Source organism: Mesocricetus auratus, unplaced genomic scaffold, assembly GCF_017639785.1.
Source record: "Mesocricetus auratus isolate SY011 unplaced genomic scaffold, BCM_Maur_2.0 Super-Scaffold_100011, whole genome shotgun sequence".
NCBI classification, from domain to species: domain Eukaryota; kingdom Metazoa; phylum Chordata; class Mammalia; order Rodentia; family Cricetidae; genus Mesocricetus; species Mesocricetus auratus.
Window position 1 is genome coordinate 59,737,500 of NW_024429195.1, and position 25,819 is coordinate 59,763,318.

At 37.7% G+C, this 25,819-nt stretch overlaps 1 protein-coding gene across 7 annotated transcripts in view; it reads left to right on the forward strand.

Annotated features, from left to right (window-relative positions):
• The window catches only part of Nav3 (neuron navigator 3), a 698,200-nt gene that overhangs the window by 477,074 nt on the left and 195,307 nt on the right, over positions 1-25,819 (forward strand). The window lies entirely within an intron of this gene.

Here is a 25,819-nt window from a genome sequence, read left to right on the forward strand (position 1 = left end):
ATATCCTGTCTTCTGTGACCCTGACAGAAGTTTTTGTTTAGTAGCAACAACAATAAGAGTTAGGACAAAACCTTTTAGTACTACACTGTCTGGGTTTATATTTCATACTCTATGTCCATTATAGAATTATTTTAAACACTTAATACTAGAATTTCTAGAGACAAGAAACTGCAGTGTATTGATCCATTTTCCTAACAGCCAGGTAATTCACATTTAATCACTGTTTGCCCGAAGACTTAATGTAGTAGGTAGAGGGGTATGTGATCAAAGTCCGTATGACCATTTGAGTTAGGCAATGTAAGTGCTTAACAACAACAGAATTGTGTGGGGAATAATAAAAGGACCCAGGGGGCAAGGATCTTGATGTGTTCTAGAATGAACTCTGTGGTTTGAGCAAAGCTAGGGATGACTGAAGGGGAAGGCAGAACCTAATCACATAAGGTCCAAGGAAAGAGTTTACGTTGGTGATTTAGACCAGTGGAGGATAACTTGGATGACTTTTGATGCTTGGCTATGTCAGTATCTGATACCAGTGTTTAAAGTCACCTACAGTTGCTACCTGAAGATAATAGAATGTGTGTTAGACTCTGGCTAGATGTGGAAGATGGAAAAGAAAGGGAGTTTTCAGACTCTTCAATTAGGTGTTGTTTTTTGGCCAAATGAATAAGGTGAGGATTTCCGTGGAAGGAACTAAGCTAGCAGGTGAAAGGAGACATGAAGCATCTGTATTCTGACATGTAGAGTTGGATGCCCATTGGAACATAAGGCAAGTAATAATTAGGTGGTTATCTTGAGCTTCTGTCTGAGAAAGTGGCTAGAGTATGTCTCATACACCCATGATGGATAGCCAGGAGGAAATCCTCCAGGAGGCCTGTGTAAATTCAACAGGGAAAAGGTTTATGATAGGGAAGATTAATAATTATGAGGTGCGAGAGTGTACTCACTCAGGCAGTGGACTACAGGTGTGTCTTGTTCATGCTCGGGATCAATATCATAGTTTAACTGTGGTGTGTACTTCAGCACAAATACTGGGTTAAATGAGTTGTATAGAAGGTAGCAAATGGTGTCACATGCTACTTAGTCTGGCTAATACGCTGGAATGAGGAAGTCAGCTTTGGTAGCCAGAAGGGAATTCATAACCAATATAGGAAGATCCTTCTGTAGAGGAACAGTCTATCAAGAAGTATTGACCAGTGTGATACCCATTGAGCCACACACCATTTTTAGGCGATCCTAATGACAAGAAGAACAGAAAAGATGTTCCAGAAACAGCTGGGATGTGGGCAGTATCTTTAGTGGTAAAAACAAGACAAGAAGGTAGCCGTAGGGGCAGGAGAGATGGCTCAGGTTATGAACACTTGCTGTTCCTGTACAGGATTTGGGTTCCATTCCCAAGACCCCATTGGTAGCTTGCAACTGTCTGTAACTCCAATTCCTGGGATTTGACACCCTCTTCTGGCCTCCATGTGCTTCAGGTACACAGGGTGTATGAACATGCATTCAGGCAGAACATTCATACATGTAAAATTAAAAATAAATACATATTTTTAAAAAAAGAATTTATGTAGCACGATAACTAAAAGACCCAGAAACAGATTTTTGGGGTTGAAGCTTCCAAGCTGAACATCAGTGAAGCAAAGAAACCAAGCCAGCAGATCTTACCTCTACCAAGCTGAAATGGCAATCCTATCTTCATGAATCCCCAGAGGCAAAAAAGCTCTCATGTCCTGTCTCTTCCTGCCTTTTATTCCTTTCCCTTCCCAGCAATATCTCTCCTGTCTCCACCTCTCTAGTGCTGGGATTAAAGGCGTGTGATCCCAAGGGCTGAGATCACCTTTGTATGAGCTGTTTCTTTTAGGACTGTAGTCAGTATGGCCTTGAACTAACAGAGACTGTCTGTTTCTCAGTCCTGAATCCTGGGATTAAAGATGTGTACCACCACTGTCTGGCTAGCTAGTGTGCTGCTAGGATTAAAGGTGCGTATCACCACTGCCTGACCTTTATAGCTTGTGGCTGGCTTTGTTTCTGAATCCTCAGGCAAGCGTTAATAAATCATAGACAGTATATCACCACACATGTAGCAGTAGAGAAAGAAGAGGATCCTTAGCAACAGGACATATGTGCTGGAATGAATTCCTAAAAGAAGTGGCACAGGGAGAAATCTTGAAGTCCTTGTAGAAGATTGGTTGTTAGGAAAGGATCCTAAAAAACTTTTTCCTCTGTGTGGCATTATGTAAGTCATAGAGGATATCAGTGTATGAAATGTGGGTATTTGATGTACATTAAACTAAAATTTAAGAAATTCATTTTAGTAGTGACAAGAATTTTAGAAAATGCTAGTGTACTTTTTTGTTATTCTCCATTATTTTTCTTATACAAAAGAAAAAGTCAACATAAACATTGTATATTATACTTTATGAACTATAAAGTACCTTATAAAATGAAGCAAATTTCTGTACATGCAAGTATATAAAAGAATATAACAATAGTACTTTATATACTATGATTCAGGGGGCACATATTTAAGAAAAATATGAACTTATCCCCTTTGAAATATCTAGCTATACCACTCTGGATTTCAAAGACATAGCTGTGTTTTAGCCATGAATTTCAGATTATAATAATCTTAAATCATAAAAATAGTTTTGTTGTCTGAACAAGCACTATATTTAACATCATTTGAAGATGAAGTTACTACTATGGGTGACAACTGTTGAGTAATTTCTGGGTAGGTATTACTCAAGGTCTAAAATATATGCTGCATGACATAACTTTGCTGAGCTTACATGAAGAAATAAATTAGTAAACTATAAATACCAGGAATGTCCTGAATGCCTAATAGATTAAAAATAGCAAAAGAAAAAAACTGCCCAACATTTATTTGAAAGGCAGAGGCACAAGTGTGAGATTCCCAAACAAGAATGTTAGACATGTAGGAAAAGTGTTTTGAAAACAAGTTTTTCTTCATCTTAAGATAGACTGTTATATCTTGGGATCCTCGGAAATGCCCAGATGTTTTAGGAATTTGATGGTTTGAAATCCTTGCAGGCAAGAATGTGTTGCTCTGACAAAGCAAAGGATTGGAGATGTGCGGCTCAAAGCTTGTCTGTGTTCTTTATGCTACAGTTTAACTACAACCTTTCGCTCAATTAAAAAATATATATATATCCTGTATGTCATTGTGTAAAATTTGCTGATAAAGGATGTTTGTGGATTGGTTGTTCCTCTTAATTTCTTTTAAAAATCGTTACTAGAAGATGGAGAAGTACAACTTAGTGTTCCCTCTTATATGATTCTGTGACCCATAGATTATTGGCTTGTACAAGAAATTCTTTCTGAATTTCACAGACACTTTGACCCATTTCAATAGTTAGTTCTGTTGGGAAATGACCTATTCATGATAGAGAAAGTGTCCCATTTTTTTTTAACAGTTTGGTGCCCTTCAAAGTTTCAATTCTCTGACCCGATGCTTTTGATTGCTGTTCTCTAGAGGGTTCTTTAGTTAAGACAAGCTGAGAGAATTTTTAACTAAGTAGGGAAGAGATAAAATACTAAAATGTTCTTAAATTCTAGTAAAATTTTACAATAGACACATTATAGGATTTTAGCCCTATAATACAAGTCACAGAAAAGCCTAAGTCCTAACTTAAGTTTATTCATATGGTCCCCTTGCCAATTTGAAATTTGCTGACTTTGGAATGGCAAGATAAAGAGATTAATGAAAACAAGTGCTTTAATACAAATATTTCTCTGGTATATTTAAAAACACTAAAAGAAAATTATATTTCATAGTTCTCTTATTCATTTGTTTCCATGTCTCTCAATTTGGAAGGACTATAAACTGCTCTTTTAGAGAATTTATGTTTAAGTTTTGTGACTTTCATCCTGATGGTTTTCAGAACTAAATGACTCTATAGAATTGCTTGGCTTATTAGTGAACTGTCAAGATGTGTTATATGGAATGAAAATGGTCAAATTAATTCTCCTTCTGGCTGTGCCCCAGAAAAAGTAGTTGGAGATTCGCCCTATCCTGCAATAGGAAAAGTGGGTAGCCAAATATCACAATTCATTGGAATCCTGGTTTGGTGGGACTTCTATCTTCAAACTCAGAAAAATATGATTTGTCTCACCAATATCTTTTCTTAGAATGTATTTAATTTTCTACCTTTATAGATGTTTTGATTTGCTGTCTTCATGGAGTAAGAAAGATGTTTCCTAGATTGTATTAGATATAGTAAGAAGAAACAATAATGAAACAAGAAAAGTCTTCTCAACCTGCCACAGGATAGCCATTTAAAAAGTTGACATTTGAGAAGATATATGTTCAAAACTTAGTGGATAAGTCCAAGACACTGACTTCACAAAATTATAATAAAACGATTCTAACATGAGTTCGATTAATCATGTGGGTAGTAATGAACAAAACTCTTTTTTTTACACAGAATACTATTTTTATTTAAAATATGTGCTCCACCCAAAATAAAATGACATTAAAACATGAGGAAAGCATGGTTTTATAAGGTTAATACCACTCAAGTCCTAACCATGTTCTAAGCCTGATGTTAAGTACTAAGAGCACAATGTGGAACAATGCATTGTCCCAAACTTAGGAAATATGATCAAGAGGAAAGACACAGATAATACTCAAATAAACAAAATTCATTCCATTGCTATTGATTACAATTCTTCATGCTGTTATTTTACCTACTTCTCAGTTTTTAAAAATCATTTTAGGCCTGTTTCTTCCCAGGGCTGAACGGGGTGGTGAGTATCAAGGACTCAGACCCTCCCCCCATTAGTTACCAGGGAGAAAAATCACACGCTGAGTTGGAATTCTGTCGAAGCAGGATCTCGATTTATTCCAACAGGCAGGAACTTATATAGGGCTGAGGTAGGGGATGGGAAACATAGGGGAAGGTGATGTGAGGAGTAAGGGCCAATAGTATTCCATCAAGCAGGCAGGTAGCTAGTAGGCAGGGGGACAGTCTTATATCAGGTCTAGCTAAGTCACCCCCACATGGAGGGTACAGGTTAGAGACAGGTCGCCAAACTCTAGACAGGCTCAGGAGCTTACAATGGGCCTTGCATCTGAACCTTTCTTAGGCCCAACAAGAGGTGATTTAAGAATTTGACAATGTCTTCATAATTTATTGATTGGATTTTGAATACACACACACACACACAAACACACACAAGAACCTGGAACTAGATGTTTTACTTGCACTAAGAACTAGGACTCATTGAGAATACATGTGACCCGTATTGAATAAGTGTAAGAACTGTGGTTTGGACTCATGCCTTAGTCCAAGCCTGATAACTTTGCAATTTGTTTATAAATAAGTATGAAAGAATGCAATCTAGAATTTAGACCACTGGATTTTTGGCTGTTTCTCTTCCCCCTGCTTTTATCCTTTTATTTATTTATTTTTATTTTATTTTCCAGTTTAAATTTAGATAAGAAACGAGGTTGCTTCACAAGTCAGTTCCAGGTCCCTCTCCCATTCCCTCCCCTCCTCCCGTGCCCTCCCCCAACCCCCCCCCGTTATCCCCTCATTTCCCCAGGGAGGGTGAGGCCCTCCATGGGGGTGTGCATAGTTTGTCATTTCATATAGGGCAGGGCCTAGACCCTTCCCCAAGAGTTCAGGGTGAGAGTACACCTCACATTGTTCTATGGGAGTCCAAAGTCCGTGTGTATACTTGGGATGGGTACTGATCTGCTGTCCAAGGCTCAAGAGATTCCCTAGGCCTCCTCACTGACACCCAGATTCAGGGAGTCTTGATCATTCCCATGCTGGATTCCCAGGCTGATGCCTGGGATTCAAGAGTTAACCTTTGTCTGGTCAGCTGTTTCTGGGGGTTAAACCAGCCCAGTCTTAATCCCTTTGATCATCAGTCCTCCCTCTCTGTTACTGGCTTTCTTGAGTTCAGCTCAGTACTTAACCAAGGGAGTCTGCCTCTTCTTCGATCAGCCACTAAATGAATTTTCTGTTTCCCAGACTCTCTGGCCATAGGACTGTAGGCTGGCACTCCCCAGATCTATGTCTAAAATCCATATATGAGAGAGTACATGCCATGTTTCTCTTTTTGTGACTGGGTTACCTCACTCAGGATGGTTTCTTCTAGTGTCATCCATTTGCCTGCGAATCTCATGATTCCATTATTTTTTTCTGCTGAATAGTACTCCATTGTGTAGATGTACCACATTTTCTCTATGCACTCTTCGGGTGAGGGACATCTAGGTTGCTTCCAAGTTTGGCTATTACAAATAAAGCTGCTATGAACATAGTGGAACAGACATCTTTGTTGTATGAATGGGCATCTTTTGGATATATTCCTAAGAGTGGAGTTGCTGGGTCTTGTGGTAGGTTTATTCCCATTTTTCTGAGGAATCTCCATACTGATTTCCAAAGTGGCTGAACCAGTTGGCACTCCCACCAGCAATGGAGGAGTGTCCCCCTTTCACCACATCCTCTCCAGCATAAATTGTCATTGGTGTTTTTGATTTTAGCCATTCTGACAGGAGTAAGATGGTATCTCAGAGTTGTTTTGATTTGCATTTCCCGGATGGCTAAGGATGTTGAGCACTTTCTCAAGTGCCTCTCAGCCATTTTAGACTCCTCTATTGAGAATTCTCTATTTAGTTCTGCAGCCCACTTTTTAATAGGGTCCTTTGGTGTTTTGGAGACTTGCTTCTTGAGTTCTTTGTAAATTTTGGAGATCAACCCTCTGTCAGATGTGGGATTAGTGAATATTTTTTCCCATTCTGTGGGCTGCCTTTTTGTCTTGCTGACTGTGTCCTTTGCCTTACAGAAGCTTCTCAGTTTCAGTAGGTCCCATTTATTAATTGTTGATCTCACTGTCTGTGCTACTGGTGTTATGTTCAGGAAGCTGTCTCCTGTACCAATTCGTTCAAGAGTACCACCCACTTTCTCTTCTAAGAGGTTCAGTGTGGCTGGATTTATGTTGAGGTCTTTGATCCATTTGGACTTAAGTTTTGTGCATGGCGATAGACATGGATCGATCCGCATTCTTCTACATGCCAGTCTCCAATTATGCCAGCACCATTTGTTGAAGATGCTTTCTTTATTCCATTGTATATTTTTAGCTTCTTTGTCAAAGATCAGATGTTCGTACGTGTGTGGGTTAATACCCGGATTTTCAATTCGATTCCATTGGTCTACCTGTCTCTTTTTGTGCCAATACCAAGCTGTTTTCAGGACTATAGCTCTATAATAGAGCTTGAGGTCAGGGATGGTGATGCCTCCGGACGTTGCCTTGTTGAACAGGGTTGTTTTGGCTATCCTGGGTCTTTTGTTTTTCCATACAAAATTGATTATTGTTCTTTCAAGGTCTGTGAAGAATTGTGCTGGGATTTTAATGGGGATTGCATTGAATCTGTAGATTGCTTTTGGCAGGATTGCCATTTTTACTACATTGATCCTACCTATCCAAGAGCATGGGAGATCTTTCCATTTTCTGAGGGCTTCTTTAATTTCTTTATTTAAAGATTCAAAGTTCTTACGATACAGGTCTTTCACTTGTTTGGTTAGCGTTACCCCAAGGTATTTTATGTTGTTTGTGGCAATTGTAAAGGGTGATGTTTCTCTGATTCCTCTTTCAGCCCTTTTATCATCTGTATATAGTAGGGCTACTGATTTTCTTGAGTTGATCTTGTAGCCTGCCACTTTGCTGAAGGTGTTAATCAGCTGTAAGAGTTCCCTGGTAGAGTTCTTTGGGTCATTGATGTAAACTATCATATCGTCTGCAAACAGTGAAAGTTTGACCTCTTCCTTCCCAATTTGTATCCCCTTGATCCCCCTTTGTTGTCGTATGGCAATAGCTAGAACTTCAAGTACCATGTTGAAAAGGTATGGAGAGAGTGGACAGCCTTGTTTTGTTCCTGATTTTAGAGGAATTGCGTTGAGTTTCTGTCCATTTAGTTTGATGTTGGCTGTTGGTTTACTGTATATAGCTTTTATTATGTTTAAGTATGTCCCTGTTATCCCAGATCTCTCCAAGACCTTTATCATGAAGGGGTGTTGGATTTTGTCAAAGGCTTTTTCAGCATCTAGTGAGATGATCATGTGATTTTTGTTTTTCAGCTTGTTTATATGGTGGATTATGTTGATGGATTTTCGTATGTTGAACCATCCCTGCATCCCTGGGATGAAACCTACTTGATCGTGGTGAATGATTCTTTTGATGTGTTCTTGGATCCGATTTGCCAGTATTTTATTGAATATTTTTGCATCAATGTTCATGAGGGATATTGGTCTGAAGTTCTCTTTCTTAGTTATATCTTTGTGTGGCTTGGGGATCAAGGTTATTGAAGCCTCACAGAAAGAGTTTGGCAAAGACCCTTCTGCTTCTATTGTGTGGAACACTTTGAGAAGAATTGGTATAAGCTGTTCTTTGAATTTCTGGTAGAATTCTGCACTGAGGCCATCTGGACCTGGGCTTTTTTTGGTTGGGAGACTTTTGATGACAGCTTCTATTTCCATAGGGGTTATAGGTCTATTTAAATTGCTTATCTGTTCTTGATTTAGTTTTGGCAAATGATAGCTATCCAGGAAGTCATCCATTTCCTTTAAATTTTCGAATTTTGTGGAGTACAGGTTTTCAAAGTATGACCTAATGATTCTCTGGATTTCCTCAGAGTCTGTTGTTATGTCCCCCTTTTCATTTCTGATTTTGTTAATTTGCGTGTTCACTCTCTGCTGTTTGGTAAGTTTGGACAAAATTTGTCTATCTTGTTGATTTTCTCAAAGAACCAACTCTTCGTTGCATTGATTCTTTGTATTGTTTTCCTGGTTTCTACTCTATTGATTTCAGCCCTCAATTTGATTATTTCCTGGCGTCTACTCCTCCTGGGGGAGTTTGCTTCTTTGTGTTCTAGAGCTTTCAGCTGTGATGTTAATTCTCTGGTATAACTGTTCTCCTGTTTCTTCATGTGAGCACTTAGTGCTATGAACTTCCCCCGTAGCACTGCTTTCAAAGTGTCCCATAGATTTGGGTATGTTGTGTCTTCATTCTCATTGAATTCGAGGAAGTCTTTAATTTCTTTTTTTATTTCCTCTTTGACCCAGGGATGGTGCAGTTGAGCATTATTCAATTTCCATGAGTTTGTAGGTTTTCTGCAATTTGTGTTGTTGTTGAATTCTAATTTTAAAGCATGGTGGTCTGATAAGATGCATGGAGTTATTCCAATTTTTTTTGTATCTGCTGAGGTTTGATATGTTGCCAAGTATGTGGTTGATTTTTGAGAAGGTTCCATGTGGTGGTGAGAAGAAGGTATATTCTTTTTTATGTGGATGAAATGTTCTATAGATATCTGTTAATCCCAGTTGGGTCATTACTTCTATTAGATCCTTTGCTTCTTTGTTGAGTTTCTGTCCGGTATTCCTGTCTAGTGGTGAGAGTGGTGTGTTGAAATCTCCCACTATAACTGTGTGGGGCTTTAGATGAGATTTAAGTTCTAATAATGTTTCTTTAACGAATGTGGATGCCTTTGTATTTGGGGCATAGATGTTCAGGATAGACACTTCATCTTGGTGGGTTTCACCTCTGATGAGTATGTAATGACCTCCTTCATCTCTTTTGATTGATTTTATTTTAAAGTCTAGTTTGTTAGACATTAGGATTGCTACCCCTGCTTGTTTCTTGGGTCCATTTGATTGAAAAATTTTTTCCCAACCTTTAACTCTCAGGTAATGTCTGTCTTTGAGGGTGAGGTGTGTTTCTTGTATGCAGCAGAAGGAAGGGTTCTGTCTTCGAATCCATTCTGCTAGTCTGTGTCTTTTTATGGGTGAGTTAAGGCCATTAATATTGAGGGATATTAATGACCATTGATTGCTCATCCTTCTTCAATTTGCGATGGTTGTTGTTGGTGGAATTATGTGTGGAATTTCACCCCTTTGTTCTTTTGGCTGTTGGTAGAGAGGGATTCTCTAATGCTTATGTTTTTCTGGTTGTAGTTAGCTTCCTTGGGTTGGAGTTTTCCTTCCAAAATTTTCTGTAGGGCTGGATTAGTGGACACATATTGCTTGAATCTAGTTTTGTCATGGAATATCTTGTTTTCTCCGTCTATAGTGATTGGGAGCTTTGCCGGGTATAGTAGTCTGGGCTGGCATCCATGGTCTCTTAGTGTAGGTAGAATATCTATCCAGGATCTTCTGGCTTTCAGCGTTTCCATGGAGAAATCAGGTGTAATTCTGATAGGTCTGCCTTTATATGTTACTTGACCTTTTTCCTTAGCTGCTCTTAATATTCTTTCTTTATTCTGTATGTTTGGGGTCTTGACTATTATGTGGCGAGGGTTTTTTTTTTTTTTTGTGGTCCACTCTATTTGGTGTTCTGTAGGCTTCTTGTACCTTCATTGGCATGTCTTTCTTAAGGTTGGGAAAGTTTTCTTCTATGATTTTGTTGAATATGCCTTCTGCCCCTTTGAGGTGGATTTCTTCTCCTTCTTCTATACCTATTATTCTTAGATTTGGTCTCTTCATGGTGTCCCATATTTCCTGGATGTTTTGTGTTAAGGATTTGTTGGATTTAAGGATTTCTTTGGTTGATAAATCCATTTCTCCTAGTGTATCTTCAACACTTGAGATTCTCTCTTCCATCTCTTCTATTCTGTTGGTAATGCTTGTACTGGTAGTGCCTGACTGTTTGTCCAGCTTTTCTATTTTCTGCTTTTCTTCAGATTGTGTTTTTTTTAATGTCTCTATTTCAGTTTTCAACCCTTGCAGTTTTTGCATTGCTTCTTGCAATTTTCTGTTTATCTGTTCGTCCGTTTGTTGCCTTTTATGAATTTTTTGGTTTGTTCTTTCTTCCATTTCTTGCATTTTTTGGTTTGCTTTTTGTTCCATTTCTCGCATTTTGTGCTTTGTTTCTTCTTCCATTTCCTGCCTTTTTTGGTTTGTTTATTCTTCCATTTTTTTCATTTTTTGCTTTGTTTTTTCTACCATTTCTTGCATTTTTTGCTTTGTTTCTTCTTCCATTTCCTGCCTTTTTTGGTATTTTTCTTCTTCCAATTCTTGCATTTTTTGCTTTGTTTTTTCTTCCATTTCTTGCATTTTTTGCTTCATTTCTTCTTCCATTTCCTGCCTTTTTTGGTTTGTTTTTTCTTCCATTTCTTTGAGGGATTTTCCAATATCCTCTTTTAGGGCCTCTATCATTTTCATGAAAGTGCTTTTAAGGTCGTTCTCTTCTGCTTCATTCGCATTGGAATGTTGGGGTCTTGCTGGTGTGGAGTCTCTAGAATCTGGCGGTGTCATATTTGTTTTTCTGTTGCTGAGTGTGTTTTTGTATTGTCTCTTTCCCATCTCTTCTTCTAGTGGGTGCAAAAAGAGCCCCTTACTGGTCTGGGGACCAGAGTTCCATTTTGGTGGGTGCTAACAAGTCCAATAATCTGGTGGTTCTTCTATTCCTTGTCCAAATGCTGGTCCCATGGGTGGAGAAAAAGAACAGGAATCTGGGGCGCTTATCCTCTTACCTGGTCCCCTGGACCCTATGCTGGGTCCTGTTGTACTTGATCCAGAACAGCTACTCCCCTGGTCTCCCTGGGTCCTCTGCTTTCCTGGTCTCATTGGTGGGAGAGAAGACCTGGGGTCTGGCTGCTTGGCTCCCACCGGGATTGGGAGCTCTGTGCAGTTCCCAGGCCATCTGCAGGCACTGGAACACAGGCCGGGAAGCCGGCCTGTTTACCTGATGCTGCCTGAGGAACAGCTGCTTCCCTGGACTCCCAGCCTCCTCTCCTTTCCTGGTCTTGTTGGTGGGAGAGAAGATCTGGAGTCTGGGGTGCTTGGCTCCCGCCGGGATTGGGAGCTCTGTGCAGTTCCCAGGCCATCTGCAGGCACTGGAACACAGGCCCGGAAGCCGGCCTGTTTACCTGATGCTGCCTGAGGCTTATCCTTTTATCTTAAGTGCATAATTTTTAGTAGAAGTTTTAGTTATGCAGCAAATTACAAAGTTACCAAGGTTTTCCCTAGATTTTCTGTTCACATATTCACATGCTCCCCAATTATCAACGTCCCCCAAGTGTGGTAAGTCCATTGTAATAGGTATTTGCTTTGGTACATCCTTACTATTCACAGTATGTAACTTACATTAGTGATGTCTTGAGAAAATGTATATTGACTTATATTCACCTTCAAAGTGGTTCCAACCCTCTAAAAAGCCTTTATGGTAATCTTCACATTCTCCTTATCCCTGAAACTATATTTATTTACTCTTCCCCATAGACAGGGCCTTTCACACTGGCTTCTTTCACTTAGGAATTTGCATTGAATATCCCTTCACATCATTACCTGATATGATAACTCATTCCATTTTAGTGCTGAATATTATCCAACTGTGTGTGTTTGTACTATACAATAGTCATCCATTAACACATTTGAAGGCCAACCAGCTGACTTCCAAGTCTTGGGAAGTTTGCATGATGTTGCTAACAATGTCTTTGTGCAGATGTTGGTATGGACATATGTTTCCATAAAAATTGCTTAGTTAATACTGTAGTCACAATGACTAGATCTTTTTTTTTTTTTTTTTTTTTTTTTTGGTTTTTCGAGACAGGGTTTCTCTGTAACACAATGACTAGATCTTATAATTTAAGTTTTTTATAGTTCTGTAGGACAGTGACACTACCTACAAGGGGCTCAGCTGTGCTTGTGTTCCTATTTAGAGTGAGAGTTTCAGTTCTACACATCTTAAGAGCAGTTGGTGATTGATATGTTTCATATTTTGGATATTCTAGGCAGGTGTATAATGTTAACTGAGTTTTAAATATGACACTGGTGACATAGGGTAATGACTATCTTTTCATAAGCTATTTGCTGTCAGAGTGTCTTCCCTGGTGCTGCATTTTTTTCCCAGAACTTTAGTTTCATCTTTTTTATGTATTTTATTTTTAATAAGTTTTATTATTAAAATTCTCACAACTAAATAAAAACTTCACACACATAAATTAAATAGACCCAAACTCTATGCAACTTAATGAACATCTGTATGTTAAGAGTTGACATTTGAAGCCGGAAGCTTCATATTAAATTTTTTACCTTTATTATTGAATATATTTTATGTACTTATCCAACATCAAAACAAAAAAATAATAAATCAATTAAAAAATTGGAACTAGGAAAACAATCTGCTTTCACAACTCATATATAATGTATATATGAAATATATATAAATAATATATATGTCCAATGCATGTATTTTATAAAAAATGTATATATCTGGCATATCTTTTATTTTATTTATTTATATTTTTTTTGTTTTTACGAGACAGGGTTTGTCTGTATTGTTTTGGAGGCTGTCGGTCCAGCCTGGCATCGAACTCACAGAGATCCACCTGCCTCTGCCTCCGGAGTGCTGGGATTAAAGGCGTGTGCTACCACCGCCCAGCCTGGCGTATCTTTTAGATAACAGGTATCTTTTGGAAATATTTACACCCATTTAGTGTTCTTTTATTATTTGCCATTGTCCTTTTCAGACAAGGAGGTTGAAGTCTAGCTTCCCATTTATTTCACAGATCCATTTCATGTTGCATTAAAAAAAAGTGATTGCATATCCAAGATGGTCTGGATTTTTATCCAATGTTCTCATAATTTTACTCTTGGTAGTTTATATTTAAATTTGTTGTTCATTTTAAATTAATTTCTGGAAAGAATTCAAAGTCTGTATCTAGCTTTGATGTTTTACATGTGATAACCAGTTATTTCATCATCCCCCTTTTGACAATACTGTCTTTTCTTCATTGTATTACCTTGCTTCTTTTTCAAATTTAGTTGTTTCTACTTTTGTGCCTTTCTTACAGGCTCCCTGTTCTATCCATTGTGATCTCTTTTTTCTTTAACATTGTCAAACTGCCTTGATACTGTAACTCTGTAGTAAGCCCTGAGATATCATGTATCCCTAGGATGATATTTTATTATTTTCATTTGATGGTTTTCTATCAACTGCTCTGTGTCTTTTGCTTCTGCATACATTGGAGTAATTTCTTCATTGTTTACCAAATTCCTTCCTAGGGTTTGATTGAGATTGCTTTCTCTCTCTAGCATTTTAATACCTCTGATTTTTTTTCTCTCATAATTCCAAACATGGAACATAAATAAGCATCCTTTTCTAAGACCACATGTGTTTCTTCTATTTGTGGCAGGAATATAAATGCCCATGTATTTGAGGAAGGGTGTGGTCATAAAACAGAAATAATATTTGTAGATTTTTATGCTACAATTACTCATTAGTTTTGCGACTTTATGACAAAACACCAAGTTCCTTTTTAGCTTTGTTTCTTGGGACAGGAAGAACTTATTAAAATCTTGAAATCTCAGGTCAATGAATACCATCGAAGTAGTAGAATGTTATGATATTTCATGCTGCTCATTATCGTTCACAACAATGATGATTTGATGCCATTTATATCTGAAAACAAATGTTAACTTTCAACAATTATTATTCTCTAAAAGTGATTTTACTTTAACTGACTTTGTAGAGAAATACACGCACACACACACACACACACACACACACACACACACACACACACACCCCACACGAATTCCTCTTTTTCTAGTACTGGTAGATGTTTATGTTCATATAGATATATGCATAGACATACCCACTTACCTCGATCCTACTATACAGATAAACTCTTCATTTTTAATTCTCACATAACACTTGAGGAAGGAAATAAGTATCATCATCATTCCCACTTCATACATCAGGAATCTGAGACTCTGATAATAAACATACCTTGGTTTCTAATAACGTTTGTATTGTAATGCCCAAAGCAAAATTCGATTTATTGGACTATAAAGCATTTGTGTACTTCACCACAGTGCCTACTAAGTAAACCATTTCTTGTAACTAACTGTGGAGCAGCTAAAATCTAAATCCTGAAGAAACAAAGATGACAGGAATATGTGAAAGAGACAAATGGATTACCTTGCAATTTTCCCTATCCTGCCCTGCAAATTTGGGAGCAGGAAGCATGGGAGCCTCACAGCTCAGTGGCATTGGCAGCTAAATAAACACTTTGTTCTCGTTCTGAATAATTGTTTTTAAAAATTACAACTTCAGAAAGGAGCTGCTCACATTGTTCCAGATGCCCTGCTTTGCAGAAGGTGCGATTTCCGTTGATTTCCTCAGCAGATAACAGAATTACTTCCTGGAACTGTTAATGTACCAAATTATCACCAACTCAGTAAATTAAAAGGATTGAAATTTGGTCCCAGACCTTGAGGCCGTAATCCAAGTAGTCATCAACAGGCCAGAATCAAGATGCTATTTTATCCTTGCATTTTTAAAAGTCCAGAGCAGAATTGCATTCTATGTCGTTTCTGGATTTTGGTCCCTACTGGGATTCCATGGATTGTGGTCACATCAGTGATCCCATTCTTTGGACTCTGTGTGTACACGAAAGAATTAGGTACTTAGGAAATAATTTGTAGGTATTTAAACCTTGTAGACTTATAAAATATGTGGGGCAAGTAGACTTTGTGTACTATTCTATCTTTACCTACTACATTCACCAGGTATCAATTGGATAATACGTTTGTTCTTGACACTGTCTTAACCATGTGCCAGTGGTGTAGACAGTTTTAGCCAGGCGTAGAAGTAGCTCAGTTACAATGTCTACATTACATTTGTCTGATCAGTGTGAGACAAAGATCAGCTTCACTGTAGGCTGATGGGTTTGCATTTCAGTTCTGGCTGTATACTTTATTGATCATTCTCACAAAATGCAAGCAATCTCATTAAGCTTCTTGTAGATGGGGAAAACAAAGTTAATCATACCAGACTTTATAGGGAAGATATAAAAAGAGTTTCTATCTAGAGTAAATAGCTAGGTGCTTAAATTTGCTTTTCAGCTTGCTCCTTATGCTAGCTCTGACTAGTCTGGGCTGAAGAAAATTGGGAAGTATCATTCAGCCTGCTCCTCTTGCTGCCATACTTGGTATGTAAATATAGGATGTATAGATGATCTCCTTTCTCATGCAACATGTTGTGAACCTAGAGTATTATGGCTAGGTTGTAAAAATGAAACATGTTAAAATCATTGTTAAAAGACTCAGCCATAGGTAAAATTTATTTGTGAAAATTTTCTTACCATTTATTAGTAAAACTCTATAAAATAGATACTTCCTTCCTTTAACTAGAACACACCATTCAATGAAGTTTTAAAATCAGCATTGACCCTCATCAGGCATTGGAGGGTATTCCTCTTTAACCCACATTTATTTTTATGTCCCCTATTCCTGTCCCCAATTTGTTGTGGACTTTGTAATTCCCAACCTCCTGATCCCATTTTTCCCAGTCTCCTCTCCTCAGTGGATTCTTCAAGTAGATTCAGAATCTGTCAACCTTCTTAGGTTTTTCACACTGGTGAGTACTTAGGAGCTGTGGAGAAAGACACCAGGGAGGTTTAACACTCTGAATCCCTGACTATTCTGAACTTGAGTCCCGCAGCCTCAGATGTTTCCTAACTGTGACCCGTTCACTCTTAGCTTCATTCCTGGGTTCACCACATACTATAGGCTCCTCAATTAGCTAGCCCTCCCTGGCCTGCTTAGGCTTCTTTTTAAGCAGTAAAATGTGGAGGTGAAAACTGTAGGCTGTTTGTATAAAGATGTCACTTCAGTTCATGGTTCAGTACTTTTCTCATTATAATGTGCTATAAGGAGGGGAGGGAGAGGGAGCTGGGATTAATATGTGAAGCAAGCTTGTTTCTAGTTTAAATAAAAAATCTTTGAAAAAATGGCCCTTTTAAAAGAGGATTCCTTTGTAACGATTTTAGGAAGGTTTCAGACATTATTGTTTCTTTGTCCTTTGAGCGTCTAATTGAAAATCGATTCCTGGCTTTATTTTGAGAGTCCATGTCTCTCATAACATAACAGTCACCATTTTGATTTAGATTGGTTTCTGATTTATAAAAATATGGTTTATTTAGAGTCCTGGATCAAGAAGGGTTTGAAGGGAGGAGGAGGCACAATAGAGGTGGAGTAATCATCATCATCATCATCATCAGAATGCACACTATATGTATCTGAAGTTGTCAAAAAACCAACAATAAGAGTTTAAAAATGAGTCTGCCTCCACTTGAAGTGAATGTGGGTTCCCCTCAGGCATAACTCCTCCCATCCCCCTCTTAGAACTTCCTGGGTTTGCTCTACATGTAGTATACCTGACCCAGCAGGACGGATCACCCTGAGTCTGGCCACACCTCAGTCTTTGCCCCCCCTCCTTGTCCTCCACCCTCCTCCCTCCTCTTGAGTCTTAGTCCCTCTATGCTCTCCGCTTGAGTGAGGAGAACACCAGGAGAAGTCAGACCTTCCAGAGTTACCAACATTGAAGTCTTGGCCCACCTATGCCCACTGGGAGACAAAATGAAACAGAGAGACCCCACCAGCACCCACTTGAAGAAGGGATGGGAAGATGACAGTATAAGAACACACTCAACAACAGAAAGACCAATATGACACAGCCAGTATGTAGGGACTCTACATCCCAACCTGAACATCCCAACACAGATGAAGCAGAAGAGAAGGACCTCAAAAACAACTTTATGAAGGTGATAAAAACCCTCAAAAAGGAAATGGGAAAAATCCCTTAAAGAAATGGAGGAAAAGACCAACGAAAAAAAAATCAAGAAATAAAGAAATCTCTTAAAGAAAGCTAAGAAAAAAAAACAACCAAATAAGTGAAAGAAACAATTCAAATGGTAGAAACAATAAAGAAAACAGAATGAGGGAATGCTGGAAATAGAAAAGGATGTAAATATAATCAATAGAATACAAGAGAAGGAAGAGAGAATCTCAAGTGTTGAAGACTCACGAGAGGAAATACAGACATTGACCAAGGAAAATCTGAAGTTCAACAAATCCCTAACACAAAATATCCAGGAAATATGGGACACTGTGAAAAACCAAACCTAAGAATAATAGGTGTAGAAGAAGGTGAAGAAATACAGTTCAAGAGTACAGAAAACATATGCAACAAAATCATACAAGCAAACTTCCCCAACCTAAAGAAGGATAAGCCTATGGAAGTACAAGAAGCTTATAGAACACCAAATAGACTGGACCACAAAAAGAAGTCCCCTCACAACATAATAATCAAAACACCAAACTTACAGAAGAAAGACAAACATTAAGAGCAGCTAAGGAAAAAGTCAAGTAACATATAAAGGCAGACCTATCTGAATTACACCCAACTTCTCAATGGAAACTCTGAAAGCCAGAAGGTACTGGATAGATATTCTACAAATGTTAAGGAGCAACGGATGCTATCCCAGACTATTATATCCAACAAAGCTTTCAATCACTATAGATGGAGAAATATTCCATGACAAAACCAGATTTAACAATACATATCCACAAATTCAGCCCTACAGAAAGTACTGGAAGGAAAACACCAACCCTAAGAAGATAACTATCCTCACAAAAACATAGGCAATAGATAATGCTGCTTTAACAAGCACCAAGAGTAAAAAGGGGGAGAACCCACACACAGTACCACTATCAACAATAAATCCAAAACAAACATAAATTAGCTGTCAATTGTCATTAATATTCCTCAATATCAATGGTCTTAAGTTGCCTGTAAAAATACACAAGCGAACAGAATGGTTACGAAGACAGAATCCATCCTTCTGCTGCATACAAGAAACACATCTCAACTTTAAAGACAGATGTTACCTCAGAGTAAAGGGGTGGAATAAGATTTTACAATCAAATAGACCCAAGAAACAAGCTGGTATAGCAATTCTAATATCTAATGAATTAGACTTCAAACTAAAATCAATCAAAAGAGATGAAGAAGGCCATTTCATATTTATCACAGGAAAAAGTTTATCAAGATGAAGTCTCAATTCTGAACATCTATGCCCCAAATACAAAGGCACACTCATTCATAAAAGAAACATTATTAAAACTCAAATCACACATAAAATCTCACACACTTATAATGGGAGATTTCAACACCCAATCTTACCACTAGAAAGAACCACCAGACAGAAACTTATCAAAGAAACAAAGGAAGTAACAGAATCTTCTCTAAAATCAACCACATACTTGGCAACATAGCAAACCTCAACAGATATTAAAAAAATTGGAACAACCTCATTTACCCTACCAGATCACCATGTTTTAAAGTTATAATTCAACAACAACACAAATTGTAGAAACCCTACAAACTCTTTGAAATTGAACACCATTCATGGGTCAAGGGAGAGATAAAAAATTAAAGATTTCTTAGAATTCAATGAAAATGAAGATACAACATATCCAAACTTATGGGATACTTTGAAAGCAGTGTTGAGAGGAAAGCTCATAGCACTAAGTGCCTACATGAAGAAACTGGAGAATAGTTACACTAGAGAATTAACAGCACAAAGCTCTAGAACACAAAGAAGCAAACTCACCCAGAAGGAGTAGACGCCAGGAAATTATCAAATTGAGGACTGAAATCAATAAAGTTGGAACAAAGAAAACAATACAAAGAATCAATGAAACAAAAAGTTGGTTCTTCGAGAAAATCAACAAGACAAACAAACCTTTATGCAAACTAACCAAAAGGCAGAGAGAGAGTATGCTAATTAACAAAATCAGAAATGAAAAATGGGACATAACAGATAGTGAGGAAATCCAGAGAATCACCAGGTCATACTTTGAAAACCTATACTCCCCAAAATTCAAAAGTTTAAAGGAAATGGACAATTTTCTGGATAGATAACACTTAGCAAGTTAAATCAAGAACAGATAATCAATTTAAATAGACCTATACCCCCTAATGAAATAGAAGCAGTCATCTAAAGTCTCCCAACCAAAAAAAGCTCAGGGCCAGATGGCCTCAGTGCAGAATTCTACCAGAAATTCAAAGAACAGCTTATACCAATTCTTCTCAATGTATTCCACGCAATAGAAGCAGAAGGGTCATTGCAAAACTCTTTTTATGAGGCTTCAATAACTTTGATACCCAAACCACACATAGACACAACTAAGAAAGAGAACGTCAGCCCATTATCCCTCATCAACATTGATGCAAAAATGCTCAATAAAATACTGGCAAATCAGATCCAAGAACACATCAGAAAACTCATCCACCATGATCAAGTAGGTTTCATCCCAGGGATACAGGGATGGTTCAACATATGAAAATCCATCAATGTAATTCACCTTATAAACAAGCTGAAAAACAAAAATCACATGATTAGATTATCTCACTAGACGTTGAAGAGGCCTTTGACAAAATCTAACACTCCTTCATGATAAAGGTCTTGGAGAAATCCGAAGCGAAGACCCTGATATTATCCCACACACCTTTGAACACCTGATCTTTGACAAACAAGCTGAAAAAAGAAAGTATCTTTAACAACTGGTGTAGGCGTAACTGGATGCTGGCATGTAAAAGACAGCAGATAGATACCCGCACAAAACTTAAGTCCAAATGGGTCAAGTTTAAAAATGTTCTTTCAGGACTTGAAATTATCTGTATGAATAGGAGTCATGCTTGAGACCTCTGAGCCACAATCTGGCTTCTCAGTGATCTTAGGATTGCCTCTTTGGGGAGTTTTGATAATGACATGTTAAGGTAAAGTTCTGGTCAGGAGAATAGATTCTCTGACCTGACTGGAGTTGATGATAAGCTATGCTAAAGAGGCAGGTAGAACACTCAGATCTTCAGTGGGACAGTGTATGTTTCCTACTTGAATTCCTGCCTGAATACATGGTGCTGTATGGGATCCAGGAGTCTTCAAAGTCTGCCTGCTTCTCTGATGTACACAGAAAAGCCTCAGTTTTTATCTTACCATTGAAAATGTTTTCCTACCATTTGGGTCTTCCTTACGCTGTCTCTAAAGACGCCTACCAACATGTGACTGCTGCTCTACCATGTACAATCTCAAAGAGCATTACTTTCTTCCATTCACCTCCCTCTGGATATCTTGTAACATTTACAGTTTGTCTGCTCCAACATGGGTTTTCTTTTAAACTCCAATAATATCTCATTGTGCTTCAAAAACTAGAGTTATTATACTATTAAATGAAATAGCCGCCACACAACTTTTCATTAAAGCAAAATAATTGCTATATTTTACTTTATTTCTCTATAAAAGTTTATATTCAGTTAAATCTTTAGGCTAAAATCTAATATTTAAATATATTAGAATACAATTTTGATGGTTGTGATTACTAAGTTAATTATTTGACTAATTTGTGTGGTTATAATTTATCATGGGAAATAGAAACATAACAGATGCCAGGCATGCCAATACATGTCTATAATCCCAGCACTTAGTAAGCCAAGGCAGGAGGAGTAAGAGTTGAAGGCCATTCTGGGGTACATTATCCTATGTCATAGCCAAGTTGTTAATAATAATAACAATAACAATAATAATAAATCCTAGCACATCACACAAGACTGCCCCTCCATAGAGAGCTAAGGAAAGACTGTCTTGAGTTCTTCACAACAATAGGCATCTACTTCACAAATGTTCTGGCTGGGATATGCATCTTAGGGTAACGGCTTAACCTATTTCATCACTGCAACTTGCACTGTGGTTCATTGTCTCTTCCTGTCGCAGTGGTTTTTGAGTCAAAGGGCAGAGCAGACCCTTTCAGTGCCGGGTGATGATCACCTGTGAGCATGACACTGCTTAGAGTGAGGTGTCATTAAGTTCTCTTTGACTACCCATGAACAGGCCCCATTCTGGCCTCTGCTACTTGTCTAGCCTTATCAAAACCCGAATTATGTCTCCACTCTAAATGACTATTCTGTGCAGCCGTGTGCAAATCTGTAGTGGAAATTGATGACTCCATTCTCTCCAGCAGCATACAATGTTGTTTATATATCTCTTTTGGAATTTATCATGCAGTGTCTTGTGTTATAGTGATGTATGACTCTTTACTGTCTCAGCAGTTATTTTATAGGCTCACAAAACCAAAGACCTTGTAATTCATTTTTATATCCCTTCACCATCCCACAGAGCCCTTTGCTCATAATAAATAGTGAATAGTTGTAGATGAATTAGTCGCATGGCGTTAATTCCTGTACGATGGCTAAGATTTAAACATGGATTCTAAGACATATTAATCATCTTTGGTCACTTAATGTTCAAAGGTAGTTTTCGCTAAATATTCTTGAGTATGAAAGAAACCTATAAGGACCCAACCTCTAGCTCTGCTAATGTTGTGAAAGACTCAACAACCAGGTGCATTTCTTAAAACAGGTTAGACCAGTTTGACTGTTAAGCAGAAGGTCAATAATCATGTAGCCAGGTGTGTGAGTTCAGCATAAAGATGTTTTTGTTTGGAGTTGATTATTCAACACTGCAATCAGTAACTGCAACTTTTTGTAATATAAATGTTGTATTTATATCTAGAATACATTAACCCTTAGTTAAAATAATCAAAGCTAAAGATATATTTCCTGTAAATGAAAAGAGATAGCTTGACCCCTCCCTTTCCTTCTTTGAAATGCAGTTTTTAGTTTAGCAGTTAGACATGTCCATGTTTAACAAGTTGTTAAGGATCAACATACATATAACTATGATCCCTTCAGTTATTAATGTTTTTCTAACTGGGTCTCTATTTTTATGAAATATATCAAATTATTGGAAATTAGTTAGTTCTCTTTAAAATATTTCAGGACAGTGCCTCTTTCTTAAGTAGAGTAATAAGTACTTAATGAATAAATGAGTTAGTTTTGTATCATTGGAACCTAAGTGGTAGTGCTCCAATATGCTGTATTATATGGATAGAAACTATCAGGGGTTAATAGACCTCAGTTTTTTTAAAAAAAGATTTATTTGTTTTATGTGTATGAATGCTCTATCAACTTTATACTAAAAGAGAACCCAGATCCCACTATAGATGGTTGTGAGTCACCATGTGGTTTCTGGGAATTGAACTCAGGACTACTGAAAGAGCAGCCAGTGCTCTTAAATGCTGAGCTATCTGTCCAGGCCTTAGCTTGCTGCTGTCCTTATGCAGGATCTGAGTTCAATTTCTAACACCCATGTTAGGTGCCTCACAACCACCTGCAAATACAGTTCCAGAGGATTGATGCCCATTCCTAGCCTCTGCAGATATCACACAGCCATACATTTAAATGAGAATATATTTTAATTACTTCCTCCTGGAAGGTCTTAGTTTAGGTGTTTTAATACCATTAAATGTTTGGAGAGGATCCAAGAGCTTCAGTGCTCAGTTTACCTGTTTTGATACTTCTGAATATATTTATTGAACATAGAACTCATGAACTTTGAGCTTTATTTTCCTTATGTTGTCAGTATTTTCCAAGTTGCCTAGCAATGATGAGATTTAACACATGAAAGAGGGAAACTAGGCATTTCATACCAGTAAAAGATAAATTACTTAAAGAAGAAAGGACTTAAAATTGCTAACACAATCATAGGAAAGTTCAAGTCTTTGGTGTGATTATCAGCCAAACCGGGACTGTTAATTGCTTCAGATGAGGAATATGGCAATCATGAAATGCAGAATGAATTTATTTGAAATATTCCTACTACTGAGACCTATAATTTGTCCTTATTTTCGAATTGGAATAAAACATTGTAGAAGAATGTTTAAAGTACTCAAAGAGAAATTCAGATTAAATATACTTCAGTGATACCCAAAATTCTGTAGCATTGGATACATAGCAAATTGATTTACATACACACGTGCATCTGTGTATGTGTATGCATCTGTTATTGATGTCAAAAGAATACATTTCCACCATCCCAGTATCTTTAGGCTATCTCAGCCTAATGTTCACAGCCATTATGGTTTCTGCTTCTACTGTTTTCCTTTGCTGGTCTTTGATCCACACCATCTGAGCATCACAGGCTCTTGCTTTTTTGTTTCATCTGCTTATCTCTGTGATAGATCTGGATGTCTGCTGCTTCGTCTGCAAAGCATAGTTTAGATTTAGTTTAAGAGTTACAATATAAATACCTACTGATAGAGAGCCCCAACCCATTAATTTGATGATTCATTTTTTTCCTGGAGTCTGGTACAGGGAATAAGTATGATTTTTATAACATGTAGACTTTGGATTAAAAGATAGTTAGTTCACTTTTGTTATTTTTTTTCCATTTTATCCATTTCATTAATAAATACAAAATGGATTTGCTCTATTGCTTTATTGTCTCTTTTATTTTTCAAGCATGCGTTGAATACCCACTGCATTCAAAATGCAGTGCTAGGTACTATCGAGATGGCTCAATGATTAGGACCCTATAGCCATTGTACAGAAGACCAGAGTTCAATTCCAAGCATCCCTGTTAGGTGGCTACCAACTGCCTACAACTCTAGCTTCAGGGGAGTCTGATGCTTCTGGCTTCTGTGGGTTCCTGCACTTGCATACACATTGCTCTCACACTGGTAAATACCCACATACGTGCAATGCAAAGTAAATAATTTTTTTAAATGGTGCACACCTTTAATTTCAGCACTCGGGAGGCAGAGGCAGGCAGATCTCTGTGAGTTCGAGACCAGCCTGGTCTATAAGATCTAGTTCCAGGACAGCCTCCAAAGCCACAGAGAAACTCTGTCTTGCAACAACCCCCTACCCCCAAAAATACCCAACACACACATACACAAATACCAGGCTAACAAACCCCAAGTAAGTGAGAGTGCATGCTTATGAAATCTCAGCAAGTGGTCTTGATGCCTTCAGTTAAACTAAAGGGAGAAGGCTATCTGGTGTCCTGTTCTCTCACTCACCTCCTTATTGCCCTGAGATAGTCTCTCTAGAGTTGCATCAGATGGCAAGTCTCAGTGATCCTGCTGCTTCCAGCTTTTTCTTAACCCTTCACTGCAATTCTGTCATGACAACATCCAACTTCTTACTGGATCTCTGAAGACTTGAACTTAGTCTTCATGTGTGCACTGAAAGTGTCTTACCTACTGATCTATCTCCCCTAGTCCTTTGTTTTTTACTTCATCCTTTTCTAAAAGCAAAGCAGCATGGGAAAAGATCTGATATAAATTTTAACATCATACCCTTCCTAAATAATCAGATATTGATGGTGGAACAAAATATATTAGGTTACACTTAGGTCAATTTTCCTCAGCTCTATTATGTTAACAATAAATTACTTTCAATAATACTTTCTATCAGTATAATTTTCCCCAAATGATATGTGTATGCCTTGGCCAAGAAAATAGCTCATTGGAGGCCTTGATTTAGAACCTGTTTTGCACAGATTATATTTAAGAAAGAATATAACCTGCCCATTTGGGTAGATGGATTATTGGATATATTGTTATTTTCAGAGGCATTGCAGCCTTCCTTTGATGCTGAGTGGAAGAGGGCACTGGCTAGACTTCATGGGTCCTTCTGTGTGGCTTTTGATGAGAAGTGAATAATATACAAATCAATGCCTTGCTTAGTTATTAACGTTAAATATTTATTTTAATTTACTGTGTACCACTTTTAGAATATTTTAAAAAATCACAATCACCTGGAACCTTTACCTTTAAACCGTCATCTAGGTGACTTACCTGTGTAATTCCATGACCAATATTGAGAGCAATATCTTGCCTGGTAGATTCAGTGTCCCTGCCCCATTTTAAGTTGACTGTGATATTAAAATGACTACTTAAAAGTTATGCTCATTGCCCTTTTAAAATAGGAAGGATCGTACTTGCATTTAATCATGTGCTTCCTCAACTGTCAAAATGCAAACACAACTTTTCAAAGAAATGTTTTCTGTGGTTTAGAGTTAAAAAGAGGTCTTATTTATTTCACATAATAGTGTTACTTTTTATCCTGTTTCTGGAAACTTAACAGATATTACTTACTGAATTCAATATCC